Here is a 17,548-nt window from a genome sequence, read left to right as displayed (position 1 = left end):
ATTTTTATGAGTTTTCTCATTGATTTTATGGAGGAGAGAATTTTTGGAGGTCCTTAATCTGCCATTTTACTGACATCATCGCCTTTCCCACCAAATTTTAATGTATATTATATATATCATGAGATTCAATTATAAGGCTAATAAATTAAGTGCCAATTCTCCTGTTCACATGTAGGAAGGAGAATGTTATGAGGTCCCACATGTGTTGAGGAATTTGCGTTCAATCTTTTCTGAAGTTTCCAGCTTCCTTTGATTAAAGAATCAGAGCAGAGAACAGGAATCAAGGAGAAGTTAGCTACTGGGATTCAGCAAAATTGTCTTCACTTTGCTTGTCTACCATATCCTCCTATGTAAACCACACTCCTGTGCATTTACTTTTTTGCCTCTCCATCTTCCTCAGTATCTTCTCTGTGGTTAGACTTTCCATGGCAGCGGCTGAATCATTCCCTTGAGAGAGTCTGATGTGGGAACAGCTGTGTCTGAAAGGCTTTCCCTCCACATCCAAGAGGGAAAGCTAGTTAGAGGAAGGGAGGGGGCCTTAACTATTTCTGTCTATGATGATAACAAGTTGATATTCTCTAAGACTTTTGTAAAACAGTTCCTAGGTGAATAAAAATACACAGAACTTATTTAGTTTCTTTCTTTTATTCTTATCTCCCTAATACCTTCACATATAAGCAGAAGTCTCCCACTGCTGCCAAGTACAATAGTCATTTTAGCATATATTAAATCAATAAATTCTGTGATGAACCCAGTTAATTTAGGTTCATTCTTTCAGGAAGGACATGGTGTGTACCTACTATGGACGAGGCATGTGATTAAACTTTTTGACATCATTCTCCCAGAATTCCAGAATTCTCCTATTCCTTCCATATCCTGGTTGTGAACCACAGAGTATGGAATTGACTTTATTTTTACTCCCTTGTTTTATCGATAAACACAGAACAAAGTGATCCAGATGTCACATAAAATATTCAGTAGTTTCTCTTTCTCTCTCTCTGTCTCTTTCTTTTTTTCCTCTCTCTCTCTCTCTCACACACACACATGTAAAGTAAAGTAGAAAAACTATGAAACCTAGAAATGTTAAGTGAAAATAATTTTTTTTAAGTTCATACCACTTTCTAGTATGAGACAAGACATACTAGAGAATGGTCATCAATTAGTTCTTTCTCCACTGGCTTTGCTCAACACCCGGAGACATGTTCAGATACTAATTTGACATATTGAGATTGTGGGGAAATTCTTCTATTAAAAGATTCCAACTCTAGATCAAATATGTGTAGGGTACATTTTCATACATATTTCATCAATTTACTCTGTACACTTCAGAATTTCCTGGTTTAACTTTAGAGGTAGTGGGATTGCCAAGGTTTTCCTATTTACTGTCACCTTGTTTCCTCTTTGTACATAAGCAGACATAGTCTGCATGTGGCTTGATACTCCCAGTTATGTAGGGGAGGGGAGGGTGGGAACACTGACAGCTGCCAGAACGGCTGTGGTCGTGGACGGCTGGATGCAGGTGCATAGACTGCCTCAATTTGACAGGCATTAAGGCTTGTATTATCTCTAGTGATATCCAATATCCTATTCAGTAAAGTCCTTAAAAGCAACAGAAGTAACCCAGTTACACATTCACCAGGCATATACTTCCATGACGTTCACTCATATCTACGTGGATAAAACATCTGTAATGGGTCATTTTTGTGATCTGCATGGCCACAGTGTCACAGCAGCTTAGAAATTAAATCTTGCACCTGACGTTATGATATTTCATTATCTGCATGATTTTCTTCTTGCCCTGTATACTACATAAAGATTGGAACTCTTAGTTTACATAACAGTTTCTTGCCAGAGCAGTGCAAGGGGTAGACAGTAACTGCTGGAGGAGTTGTTCTTCTGGTAGAATGTTAGTGTAGAATTTTGAAGCTGCAGAGGGTTAGTGTACCTCTGATTTTGAGATTCTTTCCTCAGTGTCTGATGGCTTGGGCTTAGTCCTACTCCACCACTAACTAACTAGACCATGGATGAGTCATTAACTTTTCGAAGTCTCCATTTTTTTTGGCTGTAAATTGAAATTAATAATCCTTGCCTGGCAGTATCGCAAGGTGGTTTTGAGAATGAAATGACAAGAATGCATGTGAAAGTAATTTGGAAATGACTGTTCGAGGCAGACGAGAGCTAAAAATTACCTCCCCTCCTTGCCAGCTTCTCACCTGCAGGGAGAAGAATCACTAATTAGATGGGGGTTGAAAGTATCATCTTTTTAGGCAGAGAAGTAGCAAATAAAATTCAGGGCTCTGGGAAAACCGCATTGGAGAATGTGGCTTAGACCTGAGGCCAAAATTGGGTGCCCTCCCTCCCAGCCCAAATAAAAACCTCTATATTTGCCAATAGAGCCCAATCTGCTCTGCAGCCTTCCAGTCCACTTACTGCAAGTTCAAGGACCACTTCGGGAGGCCAGGAGGAACCGGAACACAGAGAGAATGGCAAGCATCTTCACTGAGTGGAGCAGGTCCTCCCAAAGTGGGTTAGTTCTCAGAGATAAGAGGTGCCGTGGCTTGCACCAGAGGAGGAGCGGGATCTCAGAGCAGGAGCACAGGACAGGCAGAGAGAACGTGGCGTCATGCCACAGGTGAGCAGTGACTGAGTGGAAGTCAGCCTCCCACGAACAGATTAGCACCTCTCCTTCCTGAGGGGAGGACCAAGTAAAGGGAGAAAGAGACTGGGCCTGTTGACTTCATCACTCTCCGGAGGAAGGAAGAGATTGGAAATTTGCCCGTAGGTGGGTTTAGGAGAAGAGTGCCCTCTTCTCACCCAGCCATGGCAATGGGGTAGGTCTACAAATGGATTAGGGTTTGCCTTTATAGGGTTTGCTTCAGTGAAAAGTCTGCAGAAATTGTTTATATAAGGTACATTAGAGGTTACGTAAACAGTGCACTCAGTTTACAGGAAGAAGGGTCCAACGGCAGGTTGGTGACTGGCTCAACTAGTTAATGTCAGTTGTCTGGTTCTGAGAAGGTTAGGTCAGAAAACAGAACACTCAGTAGGAAGGACAGGACTCTGGTGGGGGTCCCTGGGCTGCCAGAGAGCTGCATAAGACCACCAGGTGCTCTGGGGAGCAGGGGAATGTGTTCTCAAATGGGAGAGGGGAGAGCAGAATGGATATGGAGGAGATGAAGATCATAATTTTGTTTAAAGCAGTTTTCTTCAAATATTGAATTATAGCTACGATTTAGACAATCAAGGTAAAATCAAGTCATTAGCATGATTTTAATTATGTAAAGCAGGACTAGGTATTTCCTTCTCACTGCCCTTTGAAGGTGTATTTTCTTCTCTATAGTATTTCCCTTTCAGTTCTTATGATGGAAAAAATATTTAGGGTCCCTTTGGGAACCACCACTCTCAGTCCACATAAAAATGGGGCTGACCTACTCCCGAGGCTAAGGGGTGGTCTGCTGACTCAGATCTGGCCAGTCAGAACATTTCATTTCCCTGACCACAGGAACTGGTTCAGGGAAGGGCATGTGTCCCAGTCCAGGAAAATGACACCCCTTCTTGGACCTCTTGGGAGTGAAAATTCCCTTTGCTGGAAAGTTTGCAGCTGAGATGGTATGATATAAACCTAGAGTTACTGTTAACCATCTTGTCACCACAAAGAGGGAGTTGGCTTGAGAATCAAGCCAGCTCAGAGGAAAAGGAAGCTGAAAGATGGAGAGAAACATGTTTTTTTAATGTAATTTTTGAGCATCTTAATCAGGCATGTCCAAGGTCAGTATCCCACTACAATTTTCAATGACATGGGCCAATACATTCCATACTTTCCTTTGTTTTTGTTCAAAGCAGTTGAATTAAGGTTTCATCACTTGAAGTCAAAAGAATCCTGACTAATTTCTTTTCTCTTTTTCTTTGTTACATCTCAATCGTGTTACCTGTGAGTAACATTTTTCTGTTCTGCTCTTCTTCCTTTCTCCTCTTTATTCACCCGAGTGTAGACTAACCTGAATAATAAAATGAAAAAGCGTATCTTTTTGGGGTTGGCCTGGTGGTGCAGTGGTTAAGTTTGCACCTTCTGCTTCGGTGGCCCGGGGTTCGCCGGTTCAGATCCCAGTGTGGACCTATGCACTGCTTGTCAACCTGTGCTGTGGCAGGCATCCCACATATAAAGTAGAGGAAGATGGGCATGGATGTTAGCTCAGGATCAGTCTTCCTCAGCGAAAAGGAGGAGGATTGGCAGCAGGTGTTAGCTCAGGGCTAGTCTTCCTCAAAAGAAAAAGAAAGGAAGAAAGGAAAAAAAAAATCATATCTTTTTTTATCAAAGGTCAGGAGACTGTTCTGTTTTCCAATAATATTAGGCTATGTTTTTTGTTCAAGACTGTCTTTAGGTTCACAATATGGGTACTATCACAGAAAAAAGTTTTTTGCAGTTATTTATTGCTGCATAACTAACTACCCCAAAACTTTGTGCTTATAGCAACAACCATTTTATCATATATTATGATGTTGTCTGTCAGGAATTCGTCTAGGGATCAGCTGGATGATTTTTCTTCTCCACATGGCATCAACTGGGGTCATTTGGAGATGTTCAACTGAAGGCTGGCTTAGTCTGGACTGTCCAAGATGGCTTATGCCCGCCATTTTGGTGGGGATGGCTAGAAGACTGGGTTCAACTGGAGCCTCTTCCCATTTAATCTTGGTTTCTTTCCTTGTTCTCTCACAGTGGCTCAGGACTTCATGAGTAATTGTTCCAAGAGGTGTTGTGTGTGAGCTGGAAGACTTCTTATAACTAGACTCAGAGATCCAATGATGTGATTTTCACCTTATTCTATTGGTCAAGCAAATTACTAGGGCCAACCCAGATTTGAGGAGAAAAGGAATTTGATAACTAGACTTCATCTTTAAATGAGAAATGTGGCAAGGTATTTTCAGCCATCTTTAATGTACACAGGGTGGGATAGCAGTGGGAAGAGCTTGAGCTTAGGGATTGGACAAACCTGTCTAAGAAGGACGTGCTCACTCCCTAGCTGTGATTATTTGGCTTCAATTGTAAAATAGGGGATAATAAAACCTCTCATAGACTTTGAGAATCATAGGAAATAATTTGTATGAAGTGCCCTGGGACAATGCCTGGTACACAGTAGTCACTCAGTAAGTTGTAGTTGGATTTCTTTAGGGAGATTTATCTTTTGATTATAGAAGTTCTTTTTCCGCCAAGAGTACAGTCTCTATCGATTGTGACAGATTATTAAGTGTGCTGAGATTTTGTCTTTATCTGTTAACTCTCACTATGTGGAAGCATTTTGGGTGGCCAAAAGCTAATTCATAAACTCTAGCTACCTCTTCTTGGCTCCAGAGCCAGCTTTATTGCATATTGTCACAGATAATATCAGTCTGCCTGGGGCCAGAATCATTTATTTTGTAGAGGAATAGTGTCACCAAAAGGTAATAAATTCAGCATCTTTCTGCAGGCCTGCAGTTCTCTTTCAGCATGAGGTTTCTCAGTTCACCATTGCCCTTGCCACTAACCAGACTCGGATCAGGGCTGAGCACAGTTCAGCAATGGGCTGTCATTGAAGGGCATTAGAAAATCTTCAGTCAAAAGCTCAACAATTCGTTTGTGTGGAAACCTCACCCATGACATCTGCCATCCCCAGTGGGTCTCAGAATTCCCTTGGAGTTGACATTAATGCAAAGAGGTTGCTCTACATTTGTGAAGTCGCTTCCTCTTGAGCCACAACCCCCCTCCCCTTATGTCATTATAATCATAATAAATCGGCTGTACATGCTGGCTGCCTGGGATGGAAATATATTTTATGGTTCTAATATAATGGGAAAAAAGAAGTGACACGCATAATACTCATACTTGGAATTGCTACACTCTGGGAGCCATTATTATTATACCCATATCTGAGTCTGTAGTTTGCATTTGGTCTATAAATTCCTAAGTTCTGCTGAAAGTTATGTGCAAGGGGTGTTGTTAATGAATTATGAGTCTTCTGTATTATGTTTTAATATTTTGTCCAGTGTTTTGCATAAAATTGCCGAAGTGTCATGAGTAGTATATGGGTCTTGCCATCATTTTTCAGTTGTTTGAGAAAAATAGTGCCTTTTAAAGACTGCCCATTTAAAGTTTTGTAAAATAGTCATCGTTTTATTTCAATTGCTTGTTTCTTAAGATGTTTATATTTTTACTTCTTTGTCATCTCATGTTGCAATATTGAAGCAATCTGGAATGTGGGTTTGCAAATTCTGTTCTGAGCAGCAGGCCAGCTGGGAGCCCCGCACAGATATCATGCTCTACTTCTGTGGGAAAATAGAAACCTCTCTCACCACTAATGACCCCTATAGATTCAATAAACTTAAAATATATATATATATATATATTTTAATAGCAGCTATTGAAAATTTCTTTTTTATTTTGGCAATTTTTATACATTTGTCTTTTATTTTTTTTACTTCAATGACTTGTACCTGAAATAAGATGATAGACATAATGGTTCTAATCACATAGAGAAAACTTTTAATCTTTCACCAATAAGTTACTTATTCATTTATTTTACTTTCTCTATTTATTTTTTTTATTGAGGTAACTTTTTTTACTGAAGATATTTCAACTCAGATATTTGGAAGAAGTGAAAGAAAGAAAGATGATAAATTATTATAATTTTTTAAATTGATGGTAATGTCAATCAGGCCAACAACAGATTGTTAAACAAGATATTATATATAGCTCACCTAACTTTAAATTTTAAGATCAATTTAGGTAAGGATATAGCTTTAAGAAGGCATGTATTAGGTTGAATATTACAATCACCCATTGGTATTTTACTACATCATTTTTTCTGATAATTCAGGCGTTAAACTCAATTTCTAGAAGAGAAAGAAAAATCCAGATTTTGTTCCGCCTCATTGTTCAAGTGCTTCGTTGTCACCATCAAGCCATTTGAACTATGTTCGCTCCAGTAAGCTATGGACACAGTAAGTCCTCTGCTCTCTTACATAGAAATGTTCATTGGATAGTATTTTTACAGTGCTTTGAATGCTTCAAAATATATACAGCGTTCCCCCCATTCGAGTATAGGTGCTAAATAAGTCTCATAAAATTCCTTCACTATTAGTTTAAAGTGACACAATTTTTGAATATGTAACGAGTCCTGTTAACTAAAATATCTACCTCCTTCTACTTTATCAGCATTTCCATTGCCTACCTATTTTCTCTGTTTGGGTACATTTTATCACAAACAAAATAAGTATTTTTACACTAAAGGAAAAACAGTCATACTGAACCAATTAAAGCAAGCAAAGGAAAGAATTAGCTGAGAAAATCTGTGGTGTTTTATGGATGAGATGGCACATACGATATTGTCCCTCAAATTATCATAACTCACAGACTTCTTACTTTCTTAATGAGTGACAATGGCAAATCTGGAAAACATCTGCCTTGAAAAAGAACCCTAACTGCTCTCTGCTTAAAAAATGCTGCTCGGCAATTACTGTGTGGCAGCCACGCGTATCACATTGTGGTATGAGATGTCTTGGTTGCAAGAAATTAATATTCTCATGTTTGATTTCAAATTGTCTAGAACAGAATCCCAGCATAATTCAAATCGTTGTAAAACCACAGTCGGAATAAAGGACATGATTTACTATTAGCAAATCTTCAACACTGCTACTCAGTTCTCAGCAATCATTATGCTTCGGGAGAAGGAAATTTAGCAAACCGTTGCGTGATTTTGTGCCATCTGAAGGGAAAATCTGCAATATGGAAAGAAAATCTAAAAATAACCTCTCATTTATATAGCTAACCATCTCAATTGATAAGCATGTGTTGGCTGCACAAGTAAAATATATTCTTTAAATCTCATTACCACCACAAGAGCAAATGGGATCATAATAAGTTTATTAATATTCCCACCTGTGTTTCCCTCGTGGACAGGTGTATTTTTCCTTTCCTCTCATTAGCAATTGATAGGTGTTTGAAAGATGAAAGAATGACACTTTTAGAATAAGAAACAAACAATTCCAGTATCAATTGTGCACTGCACTACCTCCTTAATTTTTCCAAGTTATTGTCAAATAAGTGTGGAAGTTAAAAGTAGCTGTTGACTTGTTTTGTTTCTCCTTAAAGTGGGAGATAAGATCACTGTAGATAAACTGCTTTCACACTTGGGAGACGTGTTCTCATTCTACTAATACTGTATTGTTAATCTCTAAACTGTTGCAAAAGCATGGACTTTGGCAAAATGCTAATTATTTCTTTCTTGGCTTAGAAAATAAATTTGGTCATGGAAAAGAATTTGTTTCCGGATTATCTCAGATATTTGTCGTCATCTTTTCTTTTTTCATTTCAGTAGTGATGCGTTATTATTACAAAGTGTGAAAATTTTCATTCAAGAGTGAGTTTATCCAAGACATTATCTAATAGAACAGCTGGTACCCTTGTTCGGATTGACCCTGAACCGTAGAGAGGTTCACAATTCTTGCAGACCACTGACTTGCCTTTGTCATAAACAGGGCAGGGTCTGAATTACTTGTATTCACTGTTTAGCTTGTCGTCTGTTGTTATGTTTGATGAAATAATTCACGTGAACTGAAGATAGAGTTTTTCCGTATACCAACTGTTTTAAATTGCACAGCTGATTTAATCTCAAACATTTTTTAATATCCAAAATGCTCTCAAATTTTGTAGTTCATAATTTTATATAGATAGATGGATATAGATCTGTTTTTAGATAATTCTGTTTAGCCCAAAGCATAAGCAGATTTGAATTTTTAATCTTGTTAGTTCCAGAAGGCAAACCTAGCAGTGTATAAAGAGGCCTGAGCCAAGTTTGGTGGTAGCTTGTGAATATTTCTGACTCTGAACAGAATCATATACTGTTTATAGTTGTCTTTTGAGTACAGGTGCATTGTGGGAAAGTAACCCCCCACTGAAGTCGCACGAATCCTTTGCTTCAAGTCTTTTGCTGGCAGAGTAAGAAATTAACAATGCTGTATTTGTTTTCTTCTTAATATTTCTCATATTTCTTATTCTCATTCTGTAGGAATGCATTCTAATCCAAGGACACATTCTCATGCATTCATTAATCCTTGTGCTCCAAAACGATTCACATGAAAATTTAAAATCAGATGGTTTCATGTGTTCCAACTCAGCTTTTGCTAAAACAGGGTCATCCTTGAACTTGTCATCTGCTGAGGTATTGAGTTCCCTAGTTCACTCAATTGCGTGATCTTAAGAATGTGGCCATTTGCCATTTCTGTCTCAACTTTGAACACATGTTTTTGCATCTAACTCTTCAACTTTAGGATCCCCTCAATTATAAATGACCTACTGGAAAAAAGAGTAAATCGTTTAAGGAGCTACCTAAGTAATACATAAAAATGTTGTTTCTGTTTAAAAAGAACGTATTATGAATGTCATTTTCCTGGTAATGACAAGTTTTAACTTTTTAAAGCATACTACTGCAATATCCAAGATATAAATTACCTGTTTAAAGAGTAAAGTATTCCTTTAGTTATAAGAAGAGTTTTTATCTATTTAATGAAGTTGTTACCAAGGTGATATTTGGAAAGAAAACCAGTCGTCATTTTTTCTAATTTAAAACAGTATCCTAATGTGGAATCATTTAATTGTAAAAAATTTATTTTCGTATGTGTATATTATGTTACCCAGTTTTCTTCTAAAAACGAATTGGACAGGTATTAGTTTCAGATAATTGTAATTAAATGATTGAGTCAAATTAAACATATTCGTCTTCTCTGCTGGACTGAAAACAGATTGTGTGCTATTCAGTCTTCAGATGGAGATGGAGAAATGACTAGGACAAAGTTTGGCATACAGCAGGTGCTCATTAAATTTTGACGAACTGATCTGAATCTTTATGTGGCCAGATGTAAAACACCTATTTTATTTTTAACCATACAACCTTCAACTAAAGCATAAAATAGAAGCTCATACTTTGCATTTATCCTGTATCTTTTTTTTTGTTGTTTTTTACTTTTCAGATCCCTTTCACATAGTTGTATCATTTGATCGTTTTAGAGGGTGGTTTGAGTAAGTCTTATCAGTCCAGGTTTCTTGTTTGAAGTCACACTCCTGCTTAATTAATTACATGGCAGAAACGGGAAACTATTTTTTTTTCTTTTAAAAATTTGTAGGCCCTTTACCCTATACTTATTCACCGTTTTATGAGAACTATGTGGGATGGGTCAAATTGCCTCTTTGTAGAAAAAGACTTCATATTTCAGCTTGGAGATGAAGGGTGCTGAAAAGACTATCACTCCTGCTCGAACAAAGAGAAAAAAAGCTGACAAACTGGAAATGAATGACTTTCCTTGAACCCTTGAGAGAAATGAGATTGCAGGGCAAAAAGCTACCCTGAAATATGGGGGGAGACAAGTGCTTGCGAAAAAAGATGTTGCCAAACTCCACATAAGTCGAAAAGAAGATTCAGCTAGAAATTTTTAATGAATTGCCAAAGGCTGGGTGGGAGTGAGTAGTCCCTGGGGGCTGCAGACGTGCGTGGAGGGGGTCACACTCTCCTGAAGGGTTTTCCTCTAGGAACTCACAGGGAAGATGGGGGAGATGCCTGGGATACTGGCTCGAGCAGGGGAAGGAACAGAAGCCACTGCCGAAACACTGCCAGATTCATCTTCTGTATTGTTTCAGAGGAACAGAAGCCTTAATGTGCAGGGACAAGAGAGCAAAAGTGTAGACTGAGGTCCCTGGGGGAGGGCTGGGGCTCTGTGGAGGCTCAGCATTGCCCCTGGGGAAGGAGGGGGAGTACTTGAGCCTGTCACAGCCCAAGACCCACGTTCACAGAGCCTAAATCTGAGGCTTAATAAGCACATCAGACAACACGCCTTCCCCCACTCCTCTACCTCCCTCACCCTGTGAAGTGTCAGGTGAAACTGAGTGGAATACGCTGGGAGAGCAGCTAGAGACCGATTTTCTGTTGCACGAAGGAAAAAACCTAAGCCCAGTGGGGAGACCCAAAGCCAAGCTGGAAGCAACCTTCAAACCCAGCCCAACTCCTGACGACATTGACATGGACTCCTCCACTGACAGCCCAGCAGAAGGAAAGGGGTGCTCATCTCCCAGCATAACGATTATCTTAATATCTATTTTCTCCTACAGTATGTCTAACTTTCAGCAAAAAACTTATAAGGGATATGAAGAGGGAAGAAACGATACAGTTTAAAATGACATAGGACTCAACAGAGCCAGGCTCAGGTATGACCGAGATGTCGGAACTGTCAGGTGGGGAATTTGAAATAGCTATGATTAATATGGAAAAGGCTCTACTGGGAAAGGTAGACCACATGCGTGGTGAGGCAGATACTCGGAGCAGAGACGTGGCAACTGTAAAAAAGAAAACCCTAGGAAAGAATAATTCAATAACAGAGATGAAGAATGCCTTCAACAATTTCATCAGTAGATTTGACATAGCTGAAGAAAGAGCCAGTGAGTTTGAAAATGGGGAGAGATCCATGGAAACTACCTGAAGTGAAACACAGAGAGAAAAAAAAAAAGAGTAATAAAAACAGAACAGAGCATCCAAGAGCTGGAGGACAATATCAAATGATCTAACACAGGCATAAATGGAATTCCAGGAGAACAAAGAGAAGAAGCAGAAATAATATTTGGAGAAATAATGTGTAAGAATATTCCCCAGACCCAGCACCTATGAATATCATATTCAAATTTCTTAAAACCAAACAGAGAGAAAACCTTGAAGACAGCCAGAGAAAAGTGACGTGTCACAGCAGTGTGAGAAGGGTAAGAATTGCAGCAGGCTGCGCATTAGGAACCGGGTTAAGAAGAAGACAGTAGAGTGATGCCTTTTAAGTGCTGAAAAGGGGAAAACCGACTTACACCCGGTGAAAAGATCTTACAAAAGTGAAGGAGAAGTAAAATCTTTCTCAGACAAACAGAAAAACTGAGGTAACCCATCTTCACAGATCTATTCTACAAGAAATGTTAAAGAAAGCTCTTCAGGGAGAGGAAACGTGATGTGGTCAGAAAGTGGGATTTACACAAAGAAGGAAGAATGAAGTTACAATGGAATATTTTTTCTTATTTTCAAATGCTCTAAAAGCTGGCTGTTTAAAGCAAAAGTTGTAACAGTGTTTTATTCCATCAAAAAATGTGAAATATATGACAACAGTAGCACAAGGAATGGGAGGATTTGAGAATATGCTGTTACATTATATATGAAGTGATATAATATTTGAAGGTAGACTTATTAACCATTACAAAATTAAATATTAAAAAAGAGGTATCAATTCTCTGTGAGGAAGACACTGTGGCTGCTGCTCCGGACTCACCATTGTTCCTTCTTGCTGAGGAACAAGTTTGTCAGGAAGTTATGCCACAGCCGCGTGGCAGCTATGGCTTTTAAGGATACCGGAAAGACACCAATGGAACCGGAAGTGGTGGTTCACTGAATTAGAATTATCCTAACCAACTGCCAGGTAAAATCCCTAGGGAAGGTGTGTCCTGACTTGATCGGAAGTGCAAAGGGAAAGAAACTCAAAGGGAAAGGACTGCTTTGGAAGCCTACCAAGGCTGAGAATCGCCATGAGAAAAAGTCCTGGTGGTGAAGGTTCTAAGACTTGGCATCGTTCCAGATGAAAATCCACAAGTGGCTGATTGACTTGGGTGGTCCTTCCAAGATTGTTGAACAGATTACTTCTATCAGCATTGAGCCAGGAGTAGAGATTGAAGTCACCATTGCAGGTGCTTAAATCAACTATTTTAATAAATTGATTATCAGTTGTTTAAAAAAGAGGTATAAATAATAAGTAATTAGAAGAGATAAAATGGAATCATAAAAATGCTCAATAATTCAGAGAAAACGGAAAGGGAACAAAAAGGCAAGAAAAAACAAATGAAACAAATAGAAAACAGCTAGCAAGACAGTAGCTTTTAATCCAACTGTAATAATCACTTTAAATGTCTAAATTAATTAAAAGGCAAAGATTATTAGATTGGATATAGAAACAAGACTTAGTTATATGTTGTTTATAGGAAACTCAGTTTAAATATAAAGACATACAGTAAGTTAAAAGAGAAAGCATATACCATGCAAACACTGTCACCTCTGTCGCCTACAAAAAACCAAAGCTGGAGTAGGTGCATTACATTCAGTCAAAGTAGACTTCAGAACAAGAAATGTTATCAGAAATAAAGTGTAACATTACAGAATGATAAACGGGTAAGTTCTCCAACTAGGCATAACAGTCCTAAAGGTGTACACCCATAACAACAGGACTTCAAAATACATAAGGCAAAACCTGATGAATCTGAGAGGACAAACAGACAAATCCTCTATTATCGTTGGTGACTCCAACACTCCTTTTAGTTATTAACAGAACGTGTAAGCAAAAAAAATTGGTAAGGATATAAATGATACGAACAAGACCATCGACCAACTTGACCTAATTGATCTTTATCACTCCGCTGAAGAACTTTAGAATACACATTCCTCCCAAGTTCACATGGAACGTTCACCAAAATAGACCAAATTTTGGGTCACAAAACAAACTTTAACAAATTTAAAAGAACAGACATGGTACCAAATATGTTCTCAGATCATTGCAGAATTATATTAGAAATCAATAGAGAAAAGATATCTGGAAGATCTCCAAATATTTGGAAATTAAACAGTACATTTCTAAATAACCCATGAGTCCAAAAGGAAGTCTCAAGGGAAATTTCAAAATAGTTTGAACTCTCCACAATAGGAAAATAAACAACCCAATTAAAACAGGGCAGATGATCTTAACACAAAATAAATATACTCACTAAAAGGAAATATACAGACGCAAATGAGCATATGAAAAGATGCTCTGCATTATTTGTCATTGGGAATTTCACATTAAAACAACAATGCGATACTACTCCACACCTGTTAGAATGGCTAAAAAAAATCTCTGACTATATAATTGCTGGCAAGGACATATAACAACAGGAACTCTCATTGCTTGTAGGAATGCAAAAATGATATAGCTACTTTGGAAGAGAGTTTGGCAAGTTCTTACAAAGTTAAACATAGTCTCATCACACAACCCCCAAATCACACTCTTACATATTTATCCAATTGATTTTAAAACATGTCCACACAAAAGCGTGCACGTGAATGTTTATAGCAGCTTTATTTGTAATTGCCCCAAACGGGAAGCAGCCAGAATGTCCTTCAGTAGGTAAATAGATAAATAGATGTTGGCCCATTCATACCATGAAATATTATTCAGCAATAAAAAGAGGTGAACTATCATGTCATGAAAAGACATGGTGGACCCTTAAATGCATATTGGTAAGTGAAAGAAGCCAGTTTGAAAAGGCTGTATATTGTATGATTACAATCATATAACGTTCGGAAAAAGTCAGAACTATAGAAACAATAAAATGATCAGTGTTTGCCAGGAGTTTAGGGGCCGGGGGAGAGGTATGTATAGGTGAACCACGGGGAATTTTTAAGGCAGAAAAATTATTCTACATTCCATTGTAATGGTGGATACAAGACATTATGCATTTCTCAAGTCCGTAGAACTTTACAGCACAAAGAGTGAAGTTTAGTATATGCAAAATTTGAAAAATCTTATAGGAGATTGGGGGAAGCCAGAATGACATGTAGGAGTGACAAAACAATGTAACTATGTTATAAGTGTGTGAAAGGGGTGTGGAGGAAAGGTACTGAACTAAATAATTTTGGAAATGAGTAGAGTCTGTGAGCCTATACTCTAGTTGATAAAGTTGTTTATCATGGGGGTATGGTTTAATAATTCTGATACCGCTATACATGTAGACTGGAGCTGAACAACTAAGAAATGCATAGCAATAGTGGGAGATAGGCTTCTCACTGTTGGAGAGGGAGTTTAGAGATGACCAAGAGGAAGAGGATAGAATGATCCATGTGGTAATATATTAGAGTTGGAGACATCAATATGAACTTATGTTTAGCTTAATATAGATATAGATGGTCAGATATAGAAAAACACACACAGGTTAGTATACACACATATATTTCCTTGCTGTGTTAACTGAGGGCCTGAAGCAATGAAACCCTAGTAGGCACAAGTATACCTACTACCCAGATCTTGGTTTGTAATATCATTCTCCACTAAAGGGAACAGGGCTCCTTAGAGAAACGGCTGATTGTAAGACTGGGGCAGGAAATCTGGATGAGTCTGGAGCATCTTATAGTGGCATAAACTAAAAAATATGAAACCAACAATGGTAAGATGTGTCAGAGAGACACAGGAGCCAACTGAAAGAGCTCCCAATGGCCAAAGCTATAATAATTTGGGCAATAAAATAAATTATATTGGATTATAACCCAAAATAAATAATAAATATTCATGAGTCAACACTGCCATAAATGAATGAATGAATAAATAAATAAATAAATAGGGAAGAATAGACAAATCTCCATGCAGTAAAATTCCAAGTAATTTATGTAGATACTCTACCCTCAAGGAGGTGGAGCCTAATTCCTCACTCTTTCAGTGTGGGCTTTACCTAGTATCTTCCTTCCAAAGTGTACAGTGTGGAAAGAGGAGGAAAGAGTAATTTTACTATGGAGACAATATCTCATGAATATCTCATGAGGAATTTTGCCTCAATAAAATATTAGCAAATTGCATCCAGCAGTATATAAAAAGTATGATGTATCATGATCAAGTGAGATTCATCCCAGAAATGCAAGGCTGTTTTAACATTTGATAACCATTAATATAATTTGATGCATTCACAGACTATATAAGAAACACCGTATGCATCATCTCAATAGGTACAATAAAAACATTTAATAAATTTCTACATTCTTTCATGATAAAACACTTAGCAAACTAGGAATAGAAAGGAATTTTCTTAACCTAATAGAGGGCATCTACAAAATAAAAAATAAAATAAAACTTCAAAACCAAAAAACAAAGCTACTGCTTATGTCCTGTTGAATGGTGAGAGATTAAATTTTTCTCCTAAGATCAAGAATAAGGCAAGGATGTTTTCTCTCCTCACTCCTGTTTAACATTGGTTGGAAGTCCTAACCAGTGCAATAAGGCACAAAAAAGAAATGTAGGTGATACAGATTAGAAAAGAAGAAATAAAACTGTCTTATTTCATAGACAATGTGACTTGTCTATATAGAAAACCCAAGAATCTACACAAAAATTCCTGGAACTAGTAACACAAGTTAGCAAGGTTGCAAGATAGAAGCTCAATATAAAACAGTCAACTGTATTTCTGTTTACTAGCAATGAACAATTGGAAAGCCATTTATAACAGCACCACCTTCCCTAAAGGAAGTACTTAAGCATAAATCTAGCAAAATATGTGCAGGATTTGGATGGTGAAAAACTACAAAATAATGATGAAAGAAATCAAAGAAAATCTAAATAAATGGAGACAACTACTAAGTTCATCCTCGGTCTGTAAATTCAGCACGATATCAATAAAAACTCCAGCAGGCTTTTCTTTAGGTATCAACAAACTGCTTCTAAAATGTATGTGAAAAGGCTAAGTAGAATAGCCAAAACAATTGTGAAAAAAATAACAACAGAGTTGGAAGGGTGTACTACCTGGTCTTAAGACTCAATATGAAACTACAAAACTCAGAGCAGTGTGGTGTTGGTGAGAGGATACATATATATCAATGAGACAGAATAGAAAATGCAAAATTAGGCCCACATAAATGTAGTCAACTGATTTTTTGAAAAAGATGCATAGGCAATTCATTGGAGAAGGAATAGTTTTTCAACAAATGGTGCTGGAACAACTGGGCATCCATATGCAAACAAAAGGAAACTGGACACGTGAGCCTGACATCTTTACAAAAAATTAACTCAAAATAGACCATACATGTAATTGTAGAATGTAGAAATGTAAAACCTCCAGAAGAAAACACGGAAGAGATTCTGCATCATCTGAGCAAATATTCTCTGAAGATAAATGGATAGTAAAAAAGCTTAACATTGTTATTCACTAGGGAAATTCAAATGACAACCACAATGAAATTCCGTTGCACGCTTGCGCTCTGTTCACTGGGAGGGCCTAGAAGTAGTTACACCCTAGTAGCCATGAGCACACCCAGTGCCCAGATCTTAGTTTCTAAATACCGTTCTGAAAAAAGAAAAGAAAATGGAAAAATGGCTGACTCTAGGCCTGTATCAGGGAAAGTGTGAGAGGAATATGTAGCATCTTGTAGCACCAGAAAGCAGTTAAGTGCTAAAAAAACAGAAAACAGATGGAGCATGTCAAAAAGACACAGAACCTAATCTGTAAGAGCTCCCAATGGCTAAACTTGGAACAATTTGAGCAAGAAAATAAATGATATTGGATTATAACCTAGAAATAAAATCAATAGCCATGAGGTTATACTGATATAAATTATTGAATAAATAAACAAATGGAAGAAAAGAGACTAATCTTTCTTAGAGAATAATTCCAAATAATAAACATAGAAGGGATGAGGGAAATAGAAATGACCATCAGAACACCTCAGTAATGATAGCTACAGGCTGTCCACAGGTGATTTTTAAAAACAGT

The 17,548-nt window shown here is 37.8% G+C and overlaps 1 long non-coding RNA gene and 1 pseudogene across 23 annotated transcripts in view; both read left to right on the top strand.

Annotated features, from left to right (window-relative positions):
• The window catches only part of LOC106839199 (uncharacterized), a 120,729-nt gene that overhangs the window by 17,444 nt on the left and 85,737 nt on the right, over positions 1 to 17,548 (top strand). For 4 of the 23 annotated variants that reach the window (XR_011493152.1, XR_011493157.1, XR_011493158.1 and 1 more), the window contains one exon: positions 6,852 to 6,975. The exons of the other annotated variants lie outside the window; for them this stretch is intronic. This is a non-coding gene — a long non-coding RNA (uncharacterized lncRNA). The remainder of the gene's footprint in view (positions 1 to 6,851; positions 6,976 to 17,548) is intronic. 23 annotated transcript variants of the gene reach the window in all.
• On the top strand, positions 6,982 to 12,797 carry LOC139039886 (small ribosomal subunit protein uS10-like; annotated as a pseudogene).

This window comes from Equus asinus, chromosome 12 (genome assembly GCF_041296235.1).
Source record: "Equus asinus isolate D_3611 breed Donkey chromosome 12, EquAss-T2T_v2, whole genome shotgun sequence".
In the NCBI taxonomy this organism is placed as follows: domain Eukaryota; kingdom Metazoa; phylum Chordata; class Mammalia; order Perissodactyla; family Equidae; genus Equus; species Equus asinus.
Note: the sequence above shows the minus strand (reverse complement) of the source record. Positions and strands in the feature narration are given on the sequence as shown.